Genomic DNA, 14,353 nt, shown 5'->3' with positions numbered 1-14,353 from the left:
ATTAATAAACATAATTTTTTTGAAGACGCAGAAAATCCGGTGTTTCTATGTCAAACAGTTTTGTTATATTTCAGTGTTCTGTGAGGTATATAAAATGTAATATTAGGATGCAAACTAAAAATATAAAACATTTCAACGCTATATCTGACATGTTACAGGTGTCTTCTTTCTTTTAAGCCCATAACCATGCGTGTGAGGTATATACTTTTGTTTCAAAGTAAAGTTGTTTAAGACTACCAAGAAAGATTTATGCCCATGTTGGGGTTTGTTTCCTTGTTCCTTGTCAATCATTGGCTCATTGGCGAAATTAGCATTATGACAATATCTTTAATTAAATCATTCAAAAACCTTTATTAATGCAATTGCAGACAGAAGTTGACAACAGGAACATAACGCATGTTTCCGAGTAAGTTCTGCATAAAAGAAAAGTCCCATGTTATTTTATTAAACCCGAAGTCCAGCCCTAGTGATGTCACTGCCTACGTCATTATCTTTTACTCATGAGACAAAAACCATGCCTACACAGCTATATAAACAAGGCTTTTAGTGTTATCTAAAAGCCTAGCAGTAAATGTCCACCTTGATTTATAGTGGAATGTCTGACTAGTCTCCTATCTCTTACACTCCCCTGCAGAGTTCTGTCTTCACAGTCACACATTTCTCAGACAGTTCCTTCATAAGAGGCAGAGAGACTAGAAAAGTACTGTGGAACAATATTAAACCTCATAATGTATATATATTGTTAATCTGTAGTCTAGGACCCTATAAACGTAAGGAGGGAGGGGTCTTATGACCCCTCCCCTTCTATTAATACAACATAAGCATAATCAATTATTCTAATACATCAATCATTTTGTACAGTCCCAATCATGTCCCCTAGGTGAACCTCTAACACCCACTGCAGTAAATGATTGAAGACTAGTTATGACCAGAATTTTTACCATTCATGTCTATGGCCATTGAAATGCATAGGGATTTATGTAAATATGGTTGTAGTGTGAAAAGTATAAGTAGTATCAAATAATTGTATTCAATCAACCTGATCAGTGGCAGTATTGGTGTTTTAAAGTTGTTTTGGTGTTGGTAGCTTTTACAGTTTTGGCGCTACAGGTAGCAGTGGAAGGAGAATATGAAGAAGACGAAGTATGAACAATTTCCAAAGTTCAGCAAGCACGCCTAATAAATGCACAATAAATAAAGTCCACCATTTTGTCCCTAATCATCTGTGGCTGAACTATTGTTCCAATTTTTTTGCTCTGATTGTAAAATGCAAACATTGTTTTATGGCTTACCTCATAGTTGAGTTTTACCGTAGACCGCTGCATGCTGCATGCTGCTGAGACTTCCGGCGCCGACAGAGATGGCCGCCTCGCTTCGCGTTCCTAGGAAACTATGCAGTATTTTGTTTTTTTTATGTGTTATTTCTTACAATGTTACCCCAGGAAATCTTAGGTTTTATTACATAAAGTCGGGAGGAACTATTGGATATGAGAGCAACGTCAACTCACCAACATTACGACCAGGAATACGAATTTCCCGAAGCGGATCCTCTGTTTTGCCCACCACCCAGGACAATGGATCGGATCCCAGCCGGCTACACAAAACAACGGCGCCGTAAAAGGGGGAGACGGAGCGGTCTTCTGGTCAGGCTCCGTAGACGGGCACATCGCGCACCGCTCCCGAGCATACTACTCGCCAATGTCCAGTCTCTTGACAACAAGGTAGACGAAATCCGAGCAAGGGTTGCCTTCCAGAGAGACATCAGAGACTGTAACGTTCTTTGTTTCACGGAAACATGGCTCACTCGAGACACGCTATCGGAGTCGGTACAGCCACCTGGTTGCTTCACGCATCGAGCCGACAGAAACAAGCATCTCTCTGGTAAGAAGAAGGGCGGGGGTGTATGCCTTATGATTAATGAGACGTGGTGTGATCATAACAACATACAGGAACTCAAGTCCTTTTGTTCCCCTGACTTAGAATTCCTCACAATCAAATGCTGACTGCATTATCTACCAAGAGAATTCTCTTCGATCATAATCACAGTCGTGTATATTCCCCCCCAAGCAGACACATCGACAGCCCTGAAAGAACTTCATTCGACTGTATGTAAACTGGAAACCACATATCCTGAGGCTGCATTTATTGTAGCTGGGGATTTTAACAAGGCTAATCTGAAAACAAGGCTCCCTAAATTCTATCAGCATATCGATTGCGCAACCCGGGCTGGCAAAACCCTGGATCATTGTTATTCTAACTTCCAAAACGCATATAAGGCCCTCCCCCGCCCTCCTTTCGGAAAAGCTGACCACGACTCCATTTTGTTGCTCCCAGCCTATAGACAGAGACTAAAACAGGAAGCACCTGCGCTCAGGTCTGTTCAACGCTGGTCCGACCAATCGGATTCCACGCTTCAAGATTGCTTCGATCACGTGGACTGGGATATGTTCCGCATAGCGTCGAACAACAACATTGATGAATACGCTGATTTGGTGAGCGAGTTTATTAGCAAGTGCATCGGTGATGTTGTACCCACAGCATCTATTAAAACATTCCCCAACCAGAAATCGTGGATTGATGGCAGCATTCGTGCAAAACTGAAAGCGTGAACCACTGCTTTTAATCAGGGCAAGGTGACCGGAAACATGACCGAATACAAACAGTGTAGCTATTCCCTCCGCAAGGCAATCAAACAAGCTAAGCGTCAGTATAGAGACAAAGTGGAGTCGCAATTCAACAGCTCAGACACGAGAGGTATGTGGCAGGGTCTACAGTCAATCGCGGACTACAAAAGAAAAACCAGCCCAGTCGCGGACCACGATGTCTTGCTCCCAGACAGACTAAACAACGTCTTTGCTCGCTTTGAGGACAGTACAGTGCCACTGACACGGCCCGCTACCAAAACCTGCGGGCTCTCCTTCACTGCAGCCAACGTGAGTAAAACATTTAAACATGTTAACCCTCGCAACGCTGCAGGCCCAGATGGCATCCCTGGCCGCGTCCTCAGAGCATGCGCAGACCAGCTGGCTGGTGTGTTTACGGACATATTTAATCACCCTTATCCCAGTCTGCTATTCCCACATGCTTCAAGAGGGCCACCATTGTTCCTGTTCCCAAGAAAGCTAAGGTAACTGAGCTAAATGACTACCGCCCTGTAGCACTCACTTCCGTCATCATGAAGTGCTTTGAGAGACGAGTCAAGGACCATATCACCTCCACCCTACCTGACACCCTAGACCCACTCCAATTTGCTTACCGCCCCAATAGGTCCACAGACGACGCAATCGCAATCACACTGCCCTAACCCATCTGGACAAGAGGAATACCTATGTAAGAATGCTGTTCATCAATTACAGCTCAGCATTTAACACCATAGTACCCTCCAAACTCGTCATTAAGCTCGAGACCCTGGGTCTCGACCCCGCCCTGTGCAACTGGGTCCTGGACTTCCTGACGGGCCACCCCCAGGTGGTGAGGGTAGGTAACACATCTCCACCCCACTGATCCTCAACACTGGGGCCCCACAAGGGTGCGTTCTCAGCCCTCTCCTGTACTCCCTGTTTACCCACGACTGTGTGGCCATGCACGCCTCCAACTCAATCATCAAGTTTGCAGACAACACTACAGTGGTAGGCTTGATTATCAACAATGACGAGACGGCCTACAGTGAGGGCCCTCGGAGTGTGGTGTCAGGAAAATAACCTCACACTCAATGTCAACAAAACAATGATCGTGGACTTCAGGAAACAGCAGAGGGAGCAGCCCCCTATCCATATTGACGGGACTGTAGTGGAGAGGGTGGAAAGTTTTAAGTTCCTCGGCGTACACATCACGGACAAACTGAAATGGTCCACCTACACAGACAGTGTGGTGAAGAAGGCGCAGCAGCGCCTCTTCAACCTCAGGAGGCTGAAGAAATTCGGCTTGTCACTAAAAACACTCACAAACTTTTACAGATGCACTATCGAGAGCATCCTGTCGGACTGTATCACCGCCTGATACGGCAACTGCTCTGCCCATAACTGTACAGCTCTCCAGAGGGTAGTGAGGTCTGCACAACGCATCACCGGGGGCAAACTACCTGCCCTCCAGGACACCTACACCACCCGATGTCACAGGAAGGCCAAAAAGATCATCAAGGACAACAACCACCCGAGTCACTGCCTGTTCACCCCGCTATCATCTAGAAGGCGAGGTCAGTACAGGTGCATCAAAGCGGGGACCAAGAGACTGAAAAACAGCTTCTAACATTGAGTGGCTGCTGCCAACATACTGACTCAACTCTAGCCACTTTAATAATGGTAAAATTGATGTAATAAATGTATCACTAGCCATTTTAAACAATGCCACTTTATATTATATTTACATCATCTCATATGTATACTGTACTCTATACCATCTACTCCATCTTGCCATCTTGATGTAATTAAATGTATCACTAGCCACTGTAAACAATGCCACTTTATAATGTTTTCATACCCTACATTACTCATCTCATATGTATATACTGTACTCTATACCACCTACTGCATCTTGCCTATGCCGTTCGGCCATCACTCATTCATATATTTTTATGTACATATTCTTATTCATTCCTTTACACTTGTGTGTATAAGGTAGTTGTGAAATTCTTAGGTTAGATTACTTGTTAGATATTACTGCATGGTCGGAATTAGAAGCACAAGCATTTCGCTACACTCGCGTTAACATCTGCTAACCATGTGTATGTGACAAATAACATTTGATTTGATTTGTCTGTATGCTGCTGGTTTCATGCTGCTGGCTGCATGCTCCATGCTAAATCACTATCGGTTGACTAGTATTTACCTCCTTTATAGTGGCATTCAGCGTTAGGTTACAAGATGATGTAATAGTGAAATAGGGTTATTCAACCTCGTAGGTCCATTCTTGTGTCAAGACTGTCAAGAGGCTCTCCAGGGGCGGACTATTGTTAGACAGACAATACATGACCTGGAATCTGTTCCAAAGATGTGTCGATACTGACTTGTTATTTCAGTTTTCTTACTGTTCTACTGTATATTTCTCAAGCTGTTCTATTTACTAGCTCAGACATTTTAGTTGCAACAAGTTCTTCCTGAAGGATTTTTAGAATGTATATGTTATCAGAAGTGGGACAGCTTTTGTCAGGAGATGTGGAACACATTTTTAAGCTTAAATAGTGCTGTATAACTATAATGCTAAAATAAATATAATATAAGCAACTATTATTCACTCAAATGTTTTATAAACCTGGCCTACTATTTTTAACAGTTATAATATGAAGGTTTGACTTGAAAAGGCTTTTTCACCTGGTCACAGACAGCTGAAGTCCGCAAGTGAAGGGAAAAAGTGAAAGGGGTAGAATGCGTAGATACTAGAAAAATTCTACAACGAGCAAAGTGATAATGCTGTTTGTATGTGCTTGCTATGAAAGTGAACTGTGTTTGCGTGTGATCAGGGGTGTATTCACTCCACCGATTATGTTTTTAAAAAAAATCTTAAACGGAAGTAAACGGAATGAAACAGGGATAAAGATACCTGAATTTGTCCAATAGAAACTCTCGTTTACAACTGTTTGACTAATGATTACAACCTAGATCAGCTGGATGCAGGTAAGACTGTGCAAAGCGGTATTGAATGTGTCACTCTCACCTTGATTACTACATTTTGTTCTCTCTACCTGTGCAGCTATTTTGTAAACTTTCATTCATAGGCTAGGTTGTATCAACTTCATGATCGGGTATTGGGAAAATGTGAGTATTATGTAGTAGCCTAAACCTATCTATGTTACATTGAGCTGGGTGAATGGAATATGAATGACAATCATCCAATATGCTGTCATAGAAATAAGACTATGCTCATAAAAAATTAACCATTTCTTCCCTCACCGACCGCCACTGGCCTGCAGCATGATGGTGAACTGAGCACGTCTCCAGGGCCGCTGAGCTGGAGGAGCGAGTATTAATCCTGCTGTAGAATTCATTGCAGTCACTCAGAAAAACCAATCATGAATCTAGAGTCAATAAAAAGAGTAGTTAAAAAATAATGAATCGTTTGCAAACTGCACATCACTTCTTCACTCACGTAGTAGCCTATTCCTGAACAAAAGCCTGTGACTTGTCTGATAATGTGATTTTGTTTCACTGAATCTCCATCTGTATAGTTGGTTAATTTATCTCTGGCTGGGTAAATAAGCGGAGGTGGTAGCTCATCTAGTCGGCCACTCATCTATCACTGATCAGAAACATTTAGCATGCTATAATGTAGCCTAAATCACTGATCAGAAACATTTGGCATGCCATAATGTAGCCTAAATCACTGATCAGAAACATTTAGCATGCCATAATGTAGCCTAAATCACTGATCAGAAACATTTAGCATGCCATAATGTAGCCTAAATCACTGATCAGAAACATTTAGCATGCCATAATGTAGCCTAAATCACTGATCAGAAACATTTAGCATGCCATAATGTAGCCTAAATCACTGATCAGAAACATTTAGCATGCTATAATGTAGCCTAAATCATTGATCAGAAACATTTAGCATGCCATAATGTAGCCTAAATCACTGATCAGAAACATTTAGCATGCCATAATGTAGCCTAAATCACTGATCAGAAACATTTAGCATGCTATAATGTAGCCTAAATCATTGATCAGAAACATTTAGCATGCCATAATGTAGCCTAAATCACTGATCAGAAACATTTAGCATGCCATAATGTAGCCTAAATCACTGATCAGAAACATTTAGCATGCTATAATGTAGCCTAAATCATTGATCAGAAACATTTAGCATGCCATAATGTAGCCTAAATCACTGATCAGAAACATTTAGCATGCCATAATGTAGCCTAAATCACTGATCAGAAACATTTAGCATGCCATAATGTAGCCTAAATCACTGATCAGAAACATTTAGCATGCCATAATGTAGCCTAAATCACTGATCAGAAACATTTAGCATGCCATAATGTAGCCTAAATCACTGATCAGAAACATTTAGCATGCTATAATGTAGCCTAAATCATTGATCAGAAACATTTAGCATGCCATAATGTAGCCTAAATCACTGATCAGAAACATTTAGCATGCCATAATGTAGCCTAAATCACTGATCAGAAACATTTAGCATGCCATAATGTAGCCTAAATCACTGATCAGAAACATTTAGCATGCTATAATGTAGCCTAAATCACTGATCAGAAACATTTAGCATGCCATAATGTAGCCTAAATCACTGATCAGAAACATTGAGCATGCCATAATGTAGCCTAAATCAAGATTATTATTTTGCTATGGACTCGCGGATATGTCAAGGAGTTAAGAACGTACCAAAAGTTCACTCCACAGCTAGCTAAGAATGTACCATAAGTTCACTCCACAGCTAGCTTGAAATGTTGCCGATGGAGCTATCGAGTTTTATATTTTTTAAAAGCTCAAACTCAGGTTTGAGGCTCGTGTGAGCTAAGCAAGCAGCGTGATATCCGTAACACATCGTAGGCAACTCCAAACGCCCGCTGAGTTTGTAAATTATGAACACGAGACTCACATGCTTTTGAAAATATAGATTGCTATTACTTACTACAGGTACTCAGCCTCCAGTATTTATGCTGCAGTAGTTTATGTGTCGGGGGGCTAGGGTCAGTCTGTTACATCTGGAGTATTTCTCTTGTCTTATCCGGTGTCCTGTGTGAATTTAAATATGCTCTCTCTAATTCTCTCTTTCTGTCTTTCTCTCGGAGGACCTGAGCCCTAGGACCATGCCTCAGGACTACCTGGTATGATGACTCCTTGCTGTCCCCAGTCCACCTGGCCGTGCTGCTGCTTCAGTTTCAACTGTTCTGCCTGCGGCTATGGAACCCTGACCTGTTCACCGGACGTGCTTGTTGCACCCTCGACAACTACTATGATTATTATTATTTGACCATGCTGGTCATTTATGAACATTTTAACATTTTAACATCTTGACCATGTTCTGTTATAATATCCACCCTGCACAGCCAGAAGAGGACTGGCCACCCCTCATAGCCTGGTTCCTCTCTAGGTTTCTTCCTAGGTTTTTGGCCTTTCTAGGGAGTTTTTCCTAGCCACCGTGCTTCTTTCACATGCTTTGCTTGCTGTTTGGGGTTTTAGGCTGGGTTTCTGTACAGCACTTTGAGATATCAGCTGATGTACGAAGGGCTATATAAAAATAAATTTGATTTTGATTTGATTTGATCAGGATGAAAATAGTCCAAATTAAACACCCTACGCCTGCTCCCTACTAGGCGTAGAATTTACACCAAGGTGTGCTCATAAAAGGCTTTCGCCGAGGTGGTGCAACGGGTATAATTGTTAGGTCCAGCATCGAGCGCATTTTAGTATGGCAACTGGCCAGTAATGCTTAATGTACTATATAATATTAACCCCCCTAAATTCTATGTCCGCGCCTACGTGGAAATCTATTTAGCATAATACAAAAATCCCCATAAAAATCTGTGAGATGAAGCTAGAGATATGCATCTCAATCCACAGCATCCGCCTACATCGCACTTCCTCATCTGTGGTGAATGGTGACAAGCTAGAGAGGTGTTTGTCAGACCATGAGACATCATAAAATTGTCTGTAGCGTCCAGAACGGTTTGGCCTACAAACTGTTATGACCCCTCTATGGAAAGATGAGACTCTCGTGAACATGATGGAGTTCTCCGTTTTGCTCTCCGACCCGTCTGAAGTCAGGACAGCCGATCTGCCAATTTCTGTCTGTAGCGTCCGAATAGTTTGGGCTACACACTAATAACCTTCGTGCACAGGCGAGACTCTCACGAACACGTACACGTCGGTTGTTCTGCTCTAGGATGCCCACAGGCCTCACACGACCAGTTGAAAATATGTATGGTAGTATACAGTGCATTTGGAAAGTATTCAGACCCCTTGACTTTTTCCACATTTTGTTTGTCACGGTTTTCGTTGTGTTGAGGAAAGGAGGACCAAAATGCAGCGGGATTGTGGACACTCATGTTTATTCCTGATAAAAACAGGTAAGGTATCCACTTGAAGAAAAACAAAACAATAAACAATACTCACAACGGCAACAGTGTGGCAGGCTCAAACAAACGCAGTGCACACAACAATCTCCCACAAAAGACAAACACAAACACACCCTCATATATGGGACTCTCAATCAAAGGCAAATAGACAACACCTGCCTTCAATTGAGAGTCCCAACCCCATTGAACCCAAACATAGAAACAGACACACTAGACTCAACATAGAATACATGAAAATCAAACAGTGCCCAAAAACCCCGGAATACCTAAATCAACTGCCCTACAACAAACACACCACCCCTAACCACATAAAACAAATACCCTCTGCGACGTCCTGACCAAACTACAATACCAATTAACCCTTAGACTGGCCAGGACGTGACATTGTTACGTTACAGGCTTATTCCTAAATTGATTAAATCGTTTTTTCCCCCTCATCAATATACACACGATACCCTATAATGACAAAGCAAAAACAGGTTTTTAGAATTGTTGCAAATGTAGTAAAAATAAAACACTGAAATATCACATTTACATCAGTATTCAGACCCTTTACTCAGTACTTTGTTGAAGCACCTTTGGCAGCGGTTATACCCTCGAGTCTTCTTGGGTATGATGCTACAAGCTTGGCACACATGAATTTGGGAAGTTTCTCCCATTCTTCTCTGCAGATCCTCTCAAGCTCTGTTAGGTTTAATGGGGAGCTTCGCCACACAGATATTTTCCGGACTGGGAGACTAGTCAGGATCGAGGCAAAGAAGAATGGATCAAAGTACAGAGAGATCCTTGATGAAAACCTGCTCCAGAGCGCTCAGGACATCAGACTGGGGCGAAGGTTCACCTTCCAATAGTACAACGACCCTAAGCACACAGCCAAGACAACGTAGGAGTGGTTTCGGGACAAGTCTCTGAATGTCCTTGAGTGGCCCAGACAGAGCCTGGACTTTAAACCAAACGAACATCTCTGGAGAGACCTGAAAATAACTGTTTTTGTTGTGCATATGCAAACATTTCTAAACACCTGTTTTTGCTTTGTCATTATGGGGTATTGTGTGTAGATTGATGAGAGGAAAAAACTATTTAATCAATTTTTTTATAAAGATATGTGGAAAAAGTCAAGGGGTCTGAATACTTTCCGAATGCACTGTATAAGTTAACATGTAGAATCATGATTCTTACGAGAGTTCATAGTTCACCGGTAAGGTGTCCTGCATGATCTGGGCATTATTGAATCAAATTAACAAAATTAGTCGAAAGTGTAAGGACAGATGCTTGGAGACGAGAAGCAAGTACAGGGAGTGAACATTTAATTAATAAACAGACATGAAGCAGGACAGGACAGCTTCTGGACACGAAAAACATAACATTCATGCTGGAACGGGGATGAAACAGAGGAACAGACAGATATAGTGAAGGCAATCAAAACATGAAGGAGTACAGGTGAGTCCAATGAAGCGCTGATGTGCGTAACGAAAGTGACAGGTGTGCGTAATGATGGGCAGCCTGGCGCCCTCAAGCACCAGGGAGGAGGAGCGGGAGCAGGCGTGAGAGAAAGATTTATTATTTTGACCGAACAACTTAAAAAGATCTGAGTCAGTATAAAGAGTCGAACTTCCCATTGCTAGAGTGAAGAGCAAAATAATCCACTTGTTTTAGGCTACATAACATGCTAGCAAAATGGTCTGGCCAGTGTTCATACACTCTAAAATATGCTATGTTGTTTGGTTGACCCAACTGCTGGGTTGCAGGCGTTTGGTCACTTAGTTGGGTTGTTTTCTTTAAAAACTGCTGGGTGCTGGATTAATGGTACTGGGTTATTGAGATATCACCCAGCGGGTCAGATCAGAAGACTGGAGGTGTGGTTTAGTTGTGGCGTGGCATTCAGCTAGTTCTTTTAAGCCACCCATCTGTTCGTTTGCATAGTTGTCACGTTTAGGTAGCTTCTATGACACTTACAGAAGCGTGAGTTTCCTAAAAGCTGCATGGTGGAGATTTACTAGGGTTGTGTCCTTTTCTCTACTCTCTCTCTCTTCTATCCTTTTCTTTGAACGGACCAGGAGGCACCAACAGTAACAGTGGCTTAACAGCAGCTGGCAGTGCCTTTCTGGTCCAGTGGAAAGGGCAGAGAAGGCCTGAAGGACTGGGGAAGACGGAAGGGTAACAGTGTCTTGTCTTGCCCGACCAGGCTCTTCAGACCCCAGACAACTCGGAACTCCCCAGCATCCAGAACCAGCAATGGACCAGCTGCCTAAGGAGGAGACGACGGACTGCAGGCCTTAAGGGGAGTAGAGTGCTGTCGAGGTGAGCCTTACTCACTTTACCCTTGACATGCAGCCCTCTCTTCCCCGGCCCTCCTCAGGCCACCACCACTGACCAGACCAGGACCAGCAGATCGCCAACCACCCAGAGCAGAGCAGACAGCATTTCCACCAGAAGAAGAGGCGTGGAGGAAGGACCAAAGACACCAACCTACACCTACACAGAGCAAGCAGACCGCAGGGGAGTCCCCCCATTGACCTATGGGTTATGGGCTTCCAGGTGTGTCTGCCTGCTCTGATGTTTGGCCTGCCTCCCTCTGTAGGACCAGAGCAGACCCAAAGAAACACCAACCCCCACCTGACTAAGATGACCAGGATGAACCCAGGAGAGATGCGCCGCTACAACGCGGTGAGGCTGGCGCTAATCCCAACGAGGAGGTTGCAGAGGACGGCGCCACCAATCGCCAGAGAGGTATGGGCTTTGTGCCGTCTGACCTGAACTTCCTGGTGAAACCCCCAGGGCCACAGGAATCATTTGAAGCCAGTTTCACAAGACCCCACAATTGCTAGAACAGTTTTGGTCAAAATTCAGAACGTGCAAAGATTCAGCCCTGTTTAACAAACTCCAAGCATTCCCCCTTTCTGACACAGTCTCCAATTATGTGAGAATGCTATTCATTGACTACAGCTCAGCGTTCAAGACCATAGTACCCTCAAAGCTCATCACTAAGCTAAGGATCCTGGGACTAAACACCTCCCTCTGCAACTGGATCCTGGACTTCCTAACGGGCCGCCCCCAGGTGGTGAGCGTAGGTAGCAACATATCTGCCACGCTAATCCTCAACACTGGAGCTCCCCAGGGGTGCGTGCTCAGTCCCCGCCTCTACTCCATGTTCACCCACGACTGCATGGCCAGGCATGACTCCAACACCATCATTACGTTTGCAGACGACACAACAGTGGTAGGCCTAATCACCGACAACGACGAGACAGCCTATAGGGAGGAGGTCAGAGACCTGGCGGGTGGTGCCAGAATAACAACCTATCCCTCAACGTAACCAAGACTAAGGAGATGATTGTGGACTACATGAAAAGGAGGACCAAGCACGCCCCCATTCTCATCGATGGGGCTGTAGTGGAGCAGGTTGAGAGCTTCAAGTTCCTTGGTGTCCACATCAACAACAAACTAGAATGGTCCAAACACACCAAGACAATCGTGAAGAGGGCACGACAAAGCCTATTCCCCCTCAGGAAACTAAAAAGATTTGTCATGGGTCCTGAGATCCGGCCCAGTACATCACGCAGTGTCAGAGGAAGGCCCTAAAAATTGTCAATGACCCCAGCCACCCCAGTCATAGACTGTTCTCTCTACTACCGCATGGCAAGTGATACCGGAGTGCCAAGTCTAGGACAGAAAGGCTTCTCAACAGGTTTTACCCCAAGCCATAAGACTCCTGAACAGGTAATCAAATGGCTACCCGGACTATTTGCATTGTGTGCCCCCCCCAACCCCTCTTTTTACACTGCTGCTACTCTCTGTTTATAATATATGCATAGTCACTTTAACTATACATTCATGTACATACTACCTCAATTGGGCCAACCAACCAGTGGCTAACCGGGCTATCCTCATTGGCTAACCGGGCTATCCTCATTGTGTGTAATGCCCTGGCCATAGAGAGGGTTTTTTTGTTCTTTATTTTGGTTAGGCCAGGGTGTTACATTGGGTGGGCGTTCTATGTTCCTTTCTCTATGTTTTTGTATTTCTTTGTTTTGGGCAGTGTGTGGCTCCCAATCAGGCACAGCTGAAGCGCGTTGTTGCTGATTGGGAGTCACACATAAGGAGCATGTTTTTCCTTTGGGTTTTGTGGGTAATTGTTTCTGTTTAGTGTTTGCACCTGACAGGACTGTTTGGCTGTCGGTTAATTGTTTTTGTCTAACGTGTTCTTTCTTTAATAAATTCCTGAAGATGAACACATCCTCCGCTGCACCTTGGTCTACTCTCTCTCACGACAGCCCTTACATTGTGTCCCACCACCCGCCAACCTCTCTTTTACGCTACTGCTACTCTCTGTTCATCATATATGGATAGTCCCTTTAACCATATCTACATGTACATACTACCTCAATCAGCCTGTCTGTATGTAGCCTCGCTACTTTTATAGCCTCGCTACTGTATATAGCCTGTCTTTTTACTGTTGTTTTATTTCTTTACTTACCTATTGTTCACCTAATACCTTTTTTTGCACTATTGGTTAGAGCTTGTAAGTAAGCATTTCACTGTAAGGTCTACACCTGTTGTATTCGGCGCATGTGACAAATAAAATTTGATTTAATTTGATTTTGAGAATCCAAGGTAGTTAGAGTACAGTTTCAAAATGAATGCATCCATGATTACGACATACAAGTTCGGTTAAGCAGGTGGGCAACCCTCAAATCAGCGGCTAGCAGGGTCCTGGAGGAAGACAACTTCTGGACTGGGTCACAAAAATTGCTAGTAATGTTAAGACCAGACCCAACCAGAGTAGGAGGAGTCCAACACCTCCCCAGCACCATCACGCTGGGAAACAACAGAGGCTCTGTCTGCTACTACGGCATGCCCAAACTGTGCAGGAACTGCGGCCAACTGGGCCATCTGGCCGCAGCCTGCACAGCCATCATCTGTAAGATCTGTAAAGACAACCTTCCCACCTCAGACTGTACCTCCACTCTTCTGCAACCTGTGCGGGAAATGGGGCCACTTCTTCAGAACCTGCCACAGTTTCTATGCCGGCAGGACAAGGGCAAACACCACCAACCCCACAAACCCAAATCCCAACCCCCACCCCACCCACCAGACAGCAACAACTCAGACCCAGACTCAGAACCAAACACTGCCCAACCCACCACCCAAGATGTCTCAGAAACGGCCACCACCCCTCTCACCACCCAAGACATCCCAGAAACAGCCCCTACCCCTGCCGGGCCCCTCCACCTTTGCACCCTCAACAAATCCCTTCCTTGCCACCTCCACCTCCTCCAAACCCCTGGTCAAAGGGGAGCCAGTTTCTAAAGAGGCCAT

Source organism: Salmo salar, chromosome 19 (assembly GCF_965601325.2).
Source record: "Salmo salar chromosome 19, fSalSal1, whole genome shotgun sequence".
NCBI classification, from domain to species: domain Eukaryota; kingdom Metazoa; phylum Chordata; class Actinopteri; order Salmoniformes; family Salmonidae; genus Salmo; species Salmo salar.
Note: the sequence above shows the minus strand (reverse complement) of the source record.